Genomic DNA, 13,801 nt, shown 5'->3' on the forward strand with positions numbered 1-13,801 from the left:
GCAAAAAACCTGTAATATAAAAGGAGTGAACTTCATTGACAACTTCAATCTTTTCTGGAGTCAGAGACAACTGTTTCATCAGGATGACCACCACCCAAACAAACTTGGTTCAAGAGTGCTAAAGGCAAGGCAAGGCACGTTTATTTATATAGCACATTTCATACACAATGGAAATTCAAAGTCCTTTACATAGAAGAAATTAAAATAATAAAAAGAAATAAGAATAATTAAAACAGTTTAGAAAAATAAAAAATAAAATACAGTACAGTACAGTACAAACAGTCGGACGAACATTGGCACAGTGCTCATTCAGTAAATGCATAGTTAAACAGATGTGTTTTGAGTCTGGATTTGAATGTGACTACAGTAGGAGCACGTCTGATCTCCTCTGGAAGCTGGTTCCAGCTGCGGCTGGCATAGTAGCTAAAAGCGGACTCGCCATGCTTAGAGTGAACCCTTGGTATTTCTAGCTGATATGATCCTAGTGATCTGAGTGATCTGTTGGGTTTATATTCAGTGAGCATATCTGCAATGTATTGAGGTCCTAGGCCATTGAATGATTTATATACCAGTAATAATACTTTAAAATCAATCCTAAATCTAACTGGGAGCCAGTGTAAAGACCTGAGGACTGGTGTGATATGTTCATATTTTCTAGTTCTGCTCAGAATCCTGGCGGCAGCGTTCTGTATGAGCTGCAACTGTCTTATGGTCTTTTGGGGAAGGCCAGTGAGGAGTCCGTTGCAATAATCCACCCTGCTGGTGATGAAAGCATGAACAAGTTTCTCTAAGTCTTGTCTGGAAACAAAGCATCTAATTCTTGCAATATTTTTCAGATGATAGTATGCTGATTTAGTTATTGCTTTGACATGACTACTGAAACTAAGGTCTGACTCTAGTGTCACACCAAGATTCCTGACTTGATTTTTTGTTGTTTGACCCCTAGAGTGAAGGTATGCGTTCACCTTGAGAACTTCATCTTTGTTTCCAAACGCAATGACTTCAGATTTGTCTTTGTTTAACTGAAGAAAGTTTTGACACATCCAACTGTTGACTTCATCAGTGCACTGGCACAGGGAGTCAATGGGGCTGTAATCGTTAGGCGATAGGGCTAAGTAGAGCTGTGTGTCGTCTGCATAGCTGTGGTAAGCAATTTGGTTCTTTCTCATTATTTGGCTCATTGGGAGCATATACAGGTTGAACAGGAGTGGCGCAAGAATTGAGCCTTGAGGGACTCCGCATGTCATGGATGTCCACTCAGACTTATGGTCTCCTATACTCACATAATAACCTCTCCCATCTAAGTATGACCTGAACCATTTTAGGACTATCCCAGAAAGCCCCACCCAGTTTTCCAGCCTGTCAAGAAGTATGTTATGATCGACAGTGTCAAATGCAGCACTGAGGTCGAGTAGTACCAGCACTGATAATTTGCCTGAATCAGTATTTAAGCGAATATCGTTTATTATCTTTATGAGCGCTGTCTCTGTGCTGTGGTGCGGTCGGAAACCAGATTGAAAATTGTCAAAGTATCCATTCGAGCATAAGAATTTGTTCAGCTGATTGAAGACAACTTTTTCAATGATCTTGCCTATGAAAGGAAGATTTGAGATCGGCCTATAGTTGCTTAATATGGTCTTATCCAGATTGTTCTTTTTCAGGAGGGGCTTGACAACTGCAGTTTTCAGGGAGTTTGGAAAACTCACAGAGAGAAGTAAGGCATTTACCACTTCTAGGAGATCTGCTTCTAAACTGTTTAACACACTTTTGAAAAATGATGTGTGAAGTGTGTCAAGAGCGCAAGTTGATGTTTTAAGGTGCTGTACGGTTTCTTCCAAAATTTTGCCATCAATTTCTTTGAAGTCAGACATAGTAACTACTTTCTCAGGTGGTCTGATCTGTCTGACCCCAGCGCAACTCAAGGATGTGCTGATCACCTTTCTGATATTATTGATTTTCTCAGAGAAGAAAGAAGCAAACTCACTGCACTTGCTGTCTGAGAGCATTTCACTGGGAATCTGGCTTGGGGGGTTTGTCAGTCTCTCTACAGTAGCAAAAAGAGTGCATGTGTTGTTTAAATTACTGTTTATAATATTTGAGAAGAAAGTCTGTCTAGCTTTGCCTAGTTCCATATTGAAAGCATGAAGGCTGTCTTTGTAGATGTTATAATGGTCTACAAGTTTTGTCTTCCGCCACATGCGCTCTGCTTTTCTGCATTGTCTTTTCATATTTTGCACTGCTGTTGAGTTTCTCCAAGGTGCTTTTTGTCTGCCACTCTTCTTCCTGACTTTAACAGGAGCAATTTCATCAATTACACTTTTAACTTTTGAGTTAAAAGAATCAAGGAGAAAATCAACAGAGTCTGCAGATATGCTTGGTGTTAAGGATATAACCTTCATAAATAGTACACTAGTGTTCTCATTTAAGCATCTCTTCTTGACAGACACAGATCTAGCTTCAGTGGCAGGAGAGATCAATATATCAAAGAAAATACAGAAATGATCAGACAGCGCTACATGTCAAGTCAAGTCAAGTCATCTTCATTTATATAGCGCTTTTAACAATGTAGATTGCTTCAAAGCAGCTTTACAGAAATAAGCGTATAATTTAAGGTAACAGAGATTGTTTTGGCTTTATAGCAGAGTTAAGTTATTTCCATCTAAAGTTAGTTTTGATTGATTTGCTTCCGTCGCAACGATCATTTGTTATTAAATTAGGGGCCGCTAAGACGACACCATTCCCTCTACACAGACTTTAACCCCCTGAGGTCGGCTATCGCGCCGGCGCGATAGGCTCGTTTTTTTCCGTATGAGTGCAAAAAAATAATAAAATAAAAATATTAATTTTTATCTTATATGCTTGTGTTATACATCAATCTATCCTGTTAAGTGTGTACTATTTTTGTGTACACTCACAATAAAAACAAAGTGTTGTGCTTTTCACCAAATAAAGAAAAATAAACACGAAGCGAGTTCTGCCTTCTCTCTGTCCGTGTAGTCCATTCTGAAACGTGTCCGAAAATGAATCATAACTCAGCGAATACTTCTCACACAGGCACGTGAGATATGTCTTTATGAAGCTTGAAATCTCCTCTTTTAAATGAAGTAATTTATATAAAAAACAAATGTTTTCAACTCATGTAATCCGTTTGAAAGCAAGGAGAGGTACCGTTTTTCCTTCTGCTTCATTATCTCTATAATGCGCTGAGGCCGCTCCGCCCCCGGCGCTATTCACATGTAAATAGTTAGGTGATCTAGTATGCATCGCATACGCCCCTCGATCAATGCCATAAAAAGTTTCTTCATCAGACTTACTGATAGTTCATCGCGTTTTGAGTATGACACGCTTCTCCGGTAATAAAGACGCCATTCAGATGAGGACGGCGAGGAAGAATGCACCTTTTCCTCAGAGGAAGATTGTAACTCAGACGACGAACGGCAGCATATTGAAGAGCGAATTCCGCCGAGAACACAATTTCGGAGTAAGTTTTACTTAAAAGTCTTTTGTATTTTATTTTTCGTGTTCACATGTATGAGGAAAAAACAATATTACGTGACAGTTCTCCATTATGGACGTGAGCGCTCTAAAAAAAGCACTAAAAGACTTTCAAACTTTCACACAGAGACCTCAAAACAGAAAGTACAAATCCTTTCTTTAAAACGAACTTCGTTTTGTATCAATTGTATCTTACTTTTAATATTTTTTTCATTAACAAATTTCCTGGATTTATTAACATTTATATTTCTTATAATAAAAATGAAAGACCTATGTTACAGACATATGAAAGACAACATTTCGTTGATTAGTTTTGGATAGATTATATATTTTTAATGTAAAATATCTGCCACCTCAAATAAGCTTTTGTTTGCCAATATTTGCTTATGTTAAATATAATATGTTTTGTCAAAAATAAAGTTATCAAATAATCAATCAAATCCTTAACTTTGAAATATGTATGATAAAATGTATACTTTAGTTTTTACAAAGAAAGATTACACTTGAATTGTTGGTAGATGTAAACAAACTATTAAAAGGTAAATATAAGCCTTTTCTTTAAATAACTTTTATTGTGTTTTATTATTGACAAATTTGGGGAGAGCATAAATATTCCAAAACTGAAAATACAGTATGAGAATTAACTACACAATTACTAGACATGTTTTCCTTGGATATTATAGGCCAAATTGCAAGCACAATATGAGGAAAAATAAAAAAGAATTGAGATGCTTCCAACTGTTGCTCTTGCATTCTTGTGGCTCAGTGACTCACCCGAATGAATGGCTAATTACGTATGCGGGCCCCATTGTCTCCTCAGGTGTGAACCACTATATATGCATGACCGTAGACGCCCACTCCGCATATGGCCTTTCCAAACAGAAAGTGCTTTGCAAAATTCAAATCAATGTATTGTGTTATGTGAATGATAAGGCAGGGTGATTTTCACTTTATTTTGAAGAAAAAACACTAGGCGATGACATCTTTTCGACAAAAGTCTTATTGGCACATATTTAGAATGTGTTTTATGGCCTTATTTCAGAAACTTTAGTTTTTAGTTTTTTCAATAACCACGCATAAACATTATTCTCTCAAAAATGCAGACATGTACATTCTTGTTGCTCACATTTCATGGTAGTCCTGTTTGTGCTAAATAGTGTGTAATTTTTTTTTGCCATTAAAATGTTTATAAGCAACTGAAAAAAGCAAAAATGTCAGGGCATGTCAGAACATCTCAAGGACCCCAAAAACACCTTAGACCCCAGAGGGTTAAACGCGAACCTGTGAGAAACGCTGATGGCGTTCACATGCGCATTTAGAATGGGTTCTATAGTTATGTGCGTTTGAATATACGCAGGTTTGGAATTCCCTACAAGCCAAGCCTAAACAAAGTACTTGTCTTTCCTTATAAATTTTGATAAAGAATTTTATTTTATTTTGTTGCTTTGGGGTAGGAACGCGAAACGAATTTTCCCGACAACGCCTTATCTGTATAGTGGTAGTGGGATCCTCCATAGGGAGAGACTAGTTGGCACTTCAGCACTGCGTTGTCATCGGTCCAGGCGAAGGTCCTTCGTCAGATCTGGATACGGCCTGGATCCGGCAGGCTGCAGGAAAACCTCGGGATAAACACAGACACTAAAATTAGCGTAGATGCCATTCTTCTCATGATGTAACGAGTACATCAGGATTTTTGGGAAGTGTTCCCGGTTCCGGCTGACCTATGTCACGGCGGACTAAAAACAAAAGGTGTGAGGACTCAAATGCTGGAGAAAATAAGAATTTATTAATGAAAACACAAAACAAACCCACGAGGGGGAAAACAGAACTAAGTAAATACAAAAACAACAACAGACTAAGAAAACTCTGGAAAATCTCGGGGAACAGGAAACAAAAGACAATGTACCGACACAGACTGCAAACAAGAGGGAACTAATAAAGGGAAACTAATCAGGAGGGAACAGGTGGATGAACTCAAACAATAATCAGATAACAAGGGGGAGGGATCAGACAATAACACGAGCACATGGCCCAAAACAACAAAACACCCATGTGCAGCACAAGACAGGACAGGCATGTGACATTACCCCCTCCCTACGGAGCGGCTACCAGACGCTCCATCAGACCATGGCGGGACGGGAGGGACAGCCCAGGGCGGGACGGGAGGGACAGACCAGGGTGGGACGGGAGGGACAGACCAGGGTGGGACAGACCAGGGCGGGACGGGCCAGGACGGAGCAGACAGTCCATCGGGCGATCTGGGCGGAGACGACCCTTCAGGTGGCCAGGGTGGAGCAGGTAGTCCATCGGGCGGCCAGGGTGGAGACTTGCCCTCGAGCGACCACGGCGAAGATGACCCATCGGGAGGCCACGGCGAAGACGACCCATCGGGAGGCCACGGCGGAGACGACCCATCGGGAGGCCACGGCGGAGACGACCCATCGGGAGGCCACGGCGGAGACGACCCCTCGGGCGGCCAGGGCGGAGACGACCCCTCGGGCGGCCAGGGCGGAGACGACCCCTCGGGCGGCCAGGGCGGAGACGACCCCTCGGGCGGCCAGGGCGGAGACGACCCCTCGGGCGGCCAGGGCGGTGGAACAGACACCGGCTCAGGAACTGGAACAGACGACACCGGCTCAGGAACTGGAACAGACGACACCGGTTCAGGAACTGGAACAGACGACACCGGCTCAGGAACTGGAACAGACGACACCGGCTCAGGAACTGGAACAGACGACACCGGCTCAGGAACTGGAACAGACGACACCGGCTCAGGAACTGGAACAGACGACACCGGCTCAGGAACTGGAACAGACGACACCGGCTCAGGAACTGGAACAGACGACACCGGCTCAGGAACTGGAACAGACACCAACGGCTCGGGTTCAGGAACAGACACAGACACCGGCTCAGGAACAGACACAGACACCGGCTCAGGAACCGGCTCAGGTTCAGGAACAGACACCACCGGCTCAGGCTCAGGAGCAGACACCACCGGCTCAGGAACAGACACCACCGGCTCAGGAACAGACACCACCGGCTCAGGCTCAGGAACAGACACCACCGGCTCAGGCTCAGGAACAGACACCACCGGCTCAGGCTCAGGAACAGACACCACCGGCTCAGGCTCAGGAACAGACACAGGCTCGACGGCGGCCATCTTGTCAGGGGACACAGGCTCGGCAGGCGTGACGTGAACAGACTCGGCGGCGGCCATCTTGTCCGAAGACACAGGCTCTGCAGGCGTGACGTGAACAGGCTCGGCGGCGGCCATCTTGTCCGAAGACACAGGCTCGGCAGGCGTGACGTGAACAGTCTCGGCGGCGGCCATCTTGTCCGAAGACACAGGTTCGGTGTCGGCCATCTTGTCCGAAGACACAGGCTCAGGAACAGTCTCTGCCTGGGCAGACGTGACGTGAACAGTCTCTGGCTGGGCAGACGTGACGTGAACAGTCTCTGGCTGGGCAGACGTGACGTGAACAGTCTCTGGCTGGGCAGACGTGACGTGAACAGTCTCTGGCTGGGCAGACGTGACGTGAACCGTCTCTGGCTGGGCAGACGTGACGTGAACCGTCTCTGGCTGGGCAGACGTGACGTGAACCGTCTCTGGCTGGGCAGACGTGACGGATCGCTGGGGTGGCGCAGGCAGTGCGAGCAGCTCGGGCGGGGCCGGTAGGGCGAGCAGCTCGGGCGGGGCCGGTAGGGCGAGCAGCTTGGGCGGGGCCGGCAGGGCGAGCAGCTTGGGCGGGGCCGGCAGGGCGAGCAGCTCGGGCGGGGCTGGCAAGGCAGGGTACCAGGGCGATGCGTCAGGGATGGCAGTCACCTCCGGGATGGCCTCCGGGTTAGGAGCCGCCGGACAGGTCATTGAGGAGGCCTTTCTCTTCCTCCTCCGTCCCCGGACCACCGGAACTGGGACCACCGGAACTGGGACCACCGGAACTGGGACCACCGGACCCGGGACCACCGGAACTGGGTCCACCGGACTCGAGACCACTGGACTCGGGACCACCGGAACTGGGTCCACCGGAATAGCCACGGAGGGGTTCTTCCTTCTCCTCCTCCGTTTCAGAACCACTGGAACTGGGACCACCGGAACTGGGTTCACCGGAACTGGGATCACCGGAACAGGAGCCACCGGAACAGAGACCACTCCCCTGGCGATCCTCTCCTGATGGCGAATGTAACCCTCCACCATCGCCTCAAAACTGACGTGATCAAAAGCTCTACAGATCAGCCAGTCCATCGGTTCATCCAGCGCATAATTAAACAGATCCCTGCAAGCCTCCTCGCCCAGGTTCAGCCCTTCAGCAGCGCGACGGAACCTCTGCCCGAACTCTTTCACCTCCATCCCCTGCTGACGGAGGGAGACCAACTCCTGAAATCTGAGAATCCGCTCCCATTGCGGACAGGAGACTGGTTCCGCCTCTCTTCTCCACTGAGTCCTCATAATGGTCGGTACATTCTGTCACGGCGGACTAAAAACAAAAGGTGTGAGGACTCAAATGCTGGAGAAAATAAGAATTTATTAATGAAAACACAAAACAAACCCACGAGGGGGAAAACAGAACTAAGTAAATACAAAAACAACAACAGACTAAGAAAACTCTGGAAAATCTCGGGGAACAGGAAACAAAAGACAATGTACCGACACAGACTGCAAACAAGAGGGAACTAATAAAGGGAAACTAATCAGGAGGGAACAGGTGGATGAACTCAAACAATAATCAGATAACAAGGGGGAGGGATCAGACAATAACACGAGCACATGGCCCAAAACAACAAAACACCCATGTGCAGCACAAGACAGGACAGGCATGTGACAACCTAATATATGCAGCCTAACATTAAATTATAGAAGTCTATAATGTATTATGTGAAAGCTAGGTCAAAGAGATGTGTCTTTAATCTGGCTTTGAACTGACAGAGTGTGTCTGCTTCCCGGACAATGGTAGGAAGACTGTTCCAGAGTTTTGGTGCTAAATAGGAAAAGGATCTACCGCCAGCAGTCGATTTTGATATTCTCGGTATTAGTAACTGGCCGGAATTTTGAGATCGCAATAGACGTGACGGACTATAATGCGTTAAGAGCTCGCTCAAGTACTGCTGAGCTAAACCATTTAGTGCTTTGTAAGTGATCAGCAATATTTTAAAATTTATGCGATGTTTAATAGGGAGCCAATGCAGTTTTGACAGAACTGGGCTAATATGGTCATACTTCAATTCAATTCAATTCAATTCAAATTTATTTGTATAGCGCTTTTCACAATACATATTGTTTCAAAGCAGCTTTACAGAAAGTGCATTTCAGAAATGTACACAGAGAAATACAGTTAGTTAATCATGTATTGATTTAGGGCATAAACATCGCCAGCGTCGAGTCGTCTCTTCACAGGCGCCGAGTCGTCTCTGCACGGGTGTTGGAGAATCTGTAGTTTCCATGAGAGGCTGGATACAAACTGGAGCTGACGATCTGTATTTACCTCGGGACTAGCGTCCCGAGATAACAACAGAAAAGCATATGGGAAATAATTAGCGTAGCTGCTGTTCGCAATATTAATGCATTCAATCTGATTCAACTGTAGTATAAAATGTAAGTATTATGTGAATGCCTGGCTGAAGAGATGCGTCTTTAATCTAGTTTTAAACTGGGACAGCGAGTCTGAGCCTCGAACAATATCAGGAAGGCCATTCCACAGTTTAGGAGCTAAATGTGAAAAAGCTCTCCCTCCTTTAGTGGACTTAGATATCCTAGGAATGACCAGAAGCCTCGAATTTAGTGATCTTAAAGAGCGCGATGGATTGTAGGGCGATAGAAGTTCCGTTAAATACACGGGAGCTAAACCATTTAGGGCTTTATAGGTCAGTAGCAATACTTTGTAATTGATACGGAACTTTATAGGTAACCAATGTAGAGACGACAGAATTGGTGTTATATGATCGTATTTTCTTGATCTAGTAAGAACTCTAGCGGCGGCATTTTGGACTAACTGTAGCTTGTTTATTGAGGATGCAGGACAACCAGCTAATAAAGCATTACAGTAATCTAGTCTCGAGGTCATGAATGCATGAACTAACTTTTCTGCATCAGAAACAGATAGCATGTTACGTAGCTTAGCAATGTTTCTAAGGTGGAAAAAGGCTGTTCTTGTAACATATGAAATATGATTTTCAAAAGACAAGTTGCGGTCTAATATAACACCCAGGTCTTTTACTGTAGAGGATAAAGTAACAGGACACCCTTCTAAATTAAAGTTGTATTGTAAGAGGTTTTGTGGGCAGTTTTTTGGACTAATAAGTAATACCTCCGTTTTATCTGAATTTAATAGCAGAAAATTACATGTCATCCAGTATTTTATATCTTTAACACACTCTGTTAATTTAGATAATTTAGCGTTTTCATCTGGTCGTGATGAAATATATAATTGAGTGTCATCAGCATAACAGTGGAAATTAATTCCATGTTTTCTTATAATATTACCAAGTGGCAGCATATATATTGAGAATAGTAGAGGGCCTAACACAGATCCTTGCGGTACACCGTAGTTTACTGACGTTATCTTCGATTTTTCCCCATTTACGCAGACAAAATGGTAACGGTCTGATAAGTATGATCTGAACCAGCTTAATGCCTGTCCTTGAACACCAGTATAATTTTGTAGTCGGTCTAAGAGTATTGTGTGATCTATAGTATCGAACGCAGCACTAAGATCAAGTAAAACTAGTATTGAGATACAGCCTTGGTCAGAAGCTAAAAGTAAATCATTTGTGATTTTAACGAGCGCAGTTTCAGTGCTATGATGCGGCCTGAATCCTGACTGAAATTTTTCATAGATATCATTTTCTTGCAAGAAAGAGCACAGTTGAGCGGACACAACTTTTTCTAGTATTTTAGACATAAATGGAAGATTTGAAATGGGTCTGTAATTTGCTAGATTATTATGATCTAATTGTGGTTTCTTAATAAGAGGTTTTATAACTGCCAACTTGAATATTCTTGGAACATGACCTAAGGATAAAGACGAGTTAATAATATTGAGAAGAGGCTCTTCCACTACAGGTAACACTTGTTTCAGTAGTTTAGTTGGTATTGGATCTAATAAACACGTTGTTGGTTTAGATGCAATGATAAGTTTATTTAGCTCTTCCTGTCTTATAGTTGTAAAGCGCTGTAGTTGTTCTTGCGGGGTGATAATTGAGGCTGAATCATAAGACACCATTAAAGATTGTACATTTACAATTGTGTTTCTGATGCTTTCTATTTTCTCAGTGAAGAAATTCATAAAATCATTACTACTACACTGTGACGGAATATTTTGCTCCGGTAACGTCTGTTTATTTGTTAGTCTAGCGACGGTGTTAAATAAAAACCTAGGATTATTTTGGTTGTTTTCTATTAGTTTGCGGAGATGCTCAGCCCTGGCTGCTTTTAGGGCCTTTTTATAACGTGACATACTGTCTTTCCATGCGATTCTAAAGACCTCTAGATTAGTTTGTTTCCATTTACGCTCTAAATTACGAGTTTCTCTCTTTAGAACATGCGTAACACTGTTGTACCATGGTGCTTTAGTTTTCTCTCTAACCTTTTTTAATCTAATTGGTGCAACGATGTCTAATGTACTAGAGAAAATGGTGCTCATAGTGCTAGTCATTTCCTCTAGTTCATCTGTTTGTTTGGGTTCACTGAGCAGCTGAGATAGATCAGGTAAGCTATTTGAGAAATGATCTATAGTTGTTGGAAGGATTGTTCTGCCTGGTCGATAACGCGGCGCAACATGACAAATTTCAGCGGTACGTAGTATGCAAGTGACCATGTAATGGTCAGTGACTTCATCACTTTGCGGTATAATATCTATATCGGTTGGATCGGCTCCATGTGATATAATTAAATCTAGCGTATGATTAAGACGATGAGTGGGACCAGTTACGTTTTGCTTGACCCCAAAGGAGTTTAATAAATCTGTAAACGCAGCCCCTAAAGCATCATTTGAATTATCTACGTGTATGTTAAAATCTCCAACAATTAATGCTTTATCGACATTGACCAAAAGATCTGAGAGAAAGTCTGCAAACTCTTTTAGGAAATCAGCGTAAGGCCCTGGCGGTCTATATACAGCAGCCAAGGCTAGAGATAATATGGATTTCTTTCTTACATCTAAGAGAGTAACATTTAGTACAAGAACTTCAAACGAATTAAACCTGTGACCTGTTTTCTGAGTAACAGTAAGAATATCTTTATAGATTATAGCAACACCACCGCCACGACCAATCAGACGGGGCTCATGCTTGTAACAGTATCCAGGAGGAGTAGACTCATTAAGACCGAAATAATCATTTGGTTTAAGCCAGGTTTCAGTAAGGCAAAGTACATCGAAACTATTATCTGTGACCATTTCATTTACAATAACCGCCTTAGGTGTAAGCGATCTGATGTTTAAAAGACCTAGCTTTATAAATTGTTTTTGTTCACTAATATTGAGATTTTCTGGTTTAATCACAATTAGATTTTTCTTAGATCCTGCAGTAGATTTATTATTTGATCTCACTAAACGAGGAATAGACACAGTTTCAATATAATGTTCCACATTGGTACTTATATCAATTAAGTTTGGACGGCAAAGAGTGTGATTTGGACTTTGACTTACTAGTCATATGGTGTGTAGCGTCTTGGAGATGTTGTCCGACAGAAGAGCCGCTCCGATTCTGCTGGGGTGAAGGCCATCAGCACGGAAGAGCCTAGGTCGCTCCCAGAAAAGATTCCAATTATTTACAAAGAGCAGTCTCTGTTCATTACACCATGACATTAACCATTCATTTAGAGCAAATAATCTACTGAACCTTTCGTGTCCTAGTCGGTAGGTGGGAAGCGGTCCAGACACGATGATCGTTGTTTCAGGCGATGTACTGCGTACCGTCTCGATCAGGCTCCTGTAGTCCTTCTTCAGAACCTCCGACTGCCGTAGCCTGATGTCGTTCGTTCCCGCGTGCAGCACGACAGCTCCGACGGGCTCGTCACCGTTCAGAATCCCGGGAACCTGTGCAGCGACATCGAGAACACGAGCACCAGGAAAGCAGTGAGTGCGAACCTTACCTTTACCTATAGTAGCACGGACATGCCGGACGATGGAACTGCCGATGATCACAGCGTCGCATTCCGTCTCGCGTAGAGGGGAGAAGCGGTTCCGGGTGGAGATCTCGAAGGCCGGGAGGGGCGGAGAGGTCCTAGCTCTGGTCCTGGCCCGCGTCTTCCGCTGTGGAATCACCCAGGGTCCATGTTGTTGTGTCGGTGCCGGAGTGAATGAAACCAGGGATGATCGCATCCTGGGCAGAGAAACACATGGAGTAGACGAGGTCGGAGTCAAAAAGTTACTAACCACTGACTTGTGAGCATCGGCGCGTGATGTTTCAAGCGCGAAACGTCGATCTCGTAGCTCGGCCTGTCTCTCTAGTAGGTCGCGGATCTGCTTCTCCACGGATTCCAGCTCTAACTGCACAGAATGCAGCTCGAAGGTGTCCTCACCTGCACTCAAAGGTAACGTTAGACACACATCCGTTATATTCGCCATTATAGCAGATGTGCTATAATGGCGAATTATAGCTTTCAGTGATACGGGTGTAAATAAGTCGATCGATAGGCGCGACCACGCGTGTAATGCTAGCGGGCTAAGGCTAGTAGCGGAAGTTCGAAAGGTTGGATATATGTAGCGATATCAGAGCAATCCGATTGTTTTTTAAGGAGAATAGTATTCCAGATATGTTCACACGCTATAAAAATGAAAAAGTTCGTTTGTAAAAGAGTGTTAAGAAGAAAAACAAGGTTTCTGAATTAATTCGACGGAGCTCCAAACACAACAACGCACTCAGTCGCGACGCATGCACAGTTGAAAGTAAATAGTCTGGTTTAGACCCTTACTGATAAGTAAATCTAGAGTTTGTCCACGATTGTGTGTGGGTCCATGTACATGCTGAGTCAGATCAAAAGTTTTTAAAACACTTTTGATTTCTTTTGCCATATTGTTTTCTGCACTATCTATGTGGATGTTAAAATCTCCAGCAATAGCAAAACAGTCAAACTCTGAGGTAATTGTTGATAACAGTTCTGTAAAGTCCTCAGCAAAGGCTGGAGAGTATTTTGGAGGCCTGTAAATAATGATAAGTAAAATGCGTGGAACACCTTTTAACACAATACCCAGATATTCGAAAGACAAGTAATTCCCAAATGATATTTGCTTACATTGATAGATATCTTTAAAAAGAGCAGCTAGACCCCCACCTCTCTTAACAGCTCTGCAGACACTCATAAAAGTAA

The sequence above is a fragment of the Squalius cephalus genome, assembly GCF_949319135.1.
Source record: "Squalius cephalus genome assembly, chromosome: 19".
NCBI classification, from domain to species: Eukaryota; Metazoa; Chordata; class Actinopteri; order Cypriniformes; family Leuciscidae; genus Squalius; species Squalius cephalus.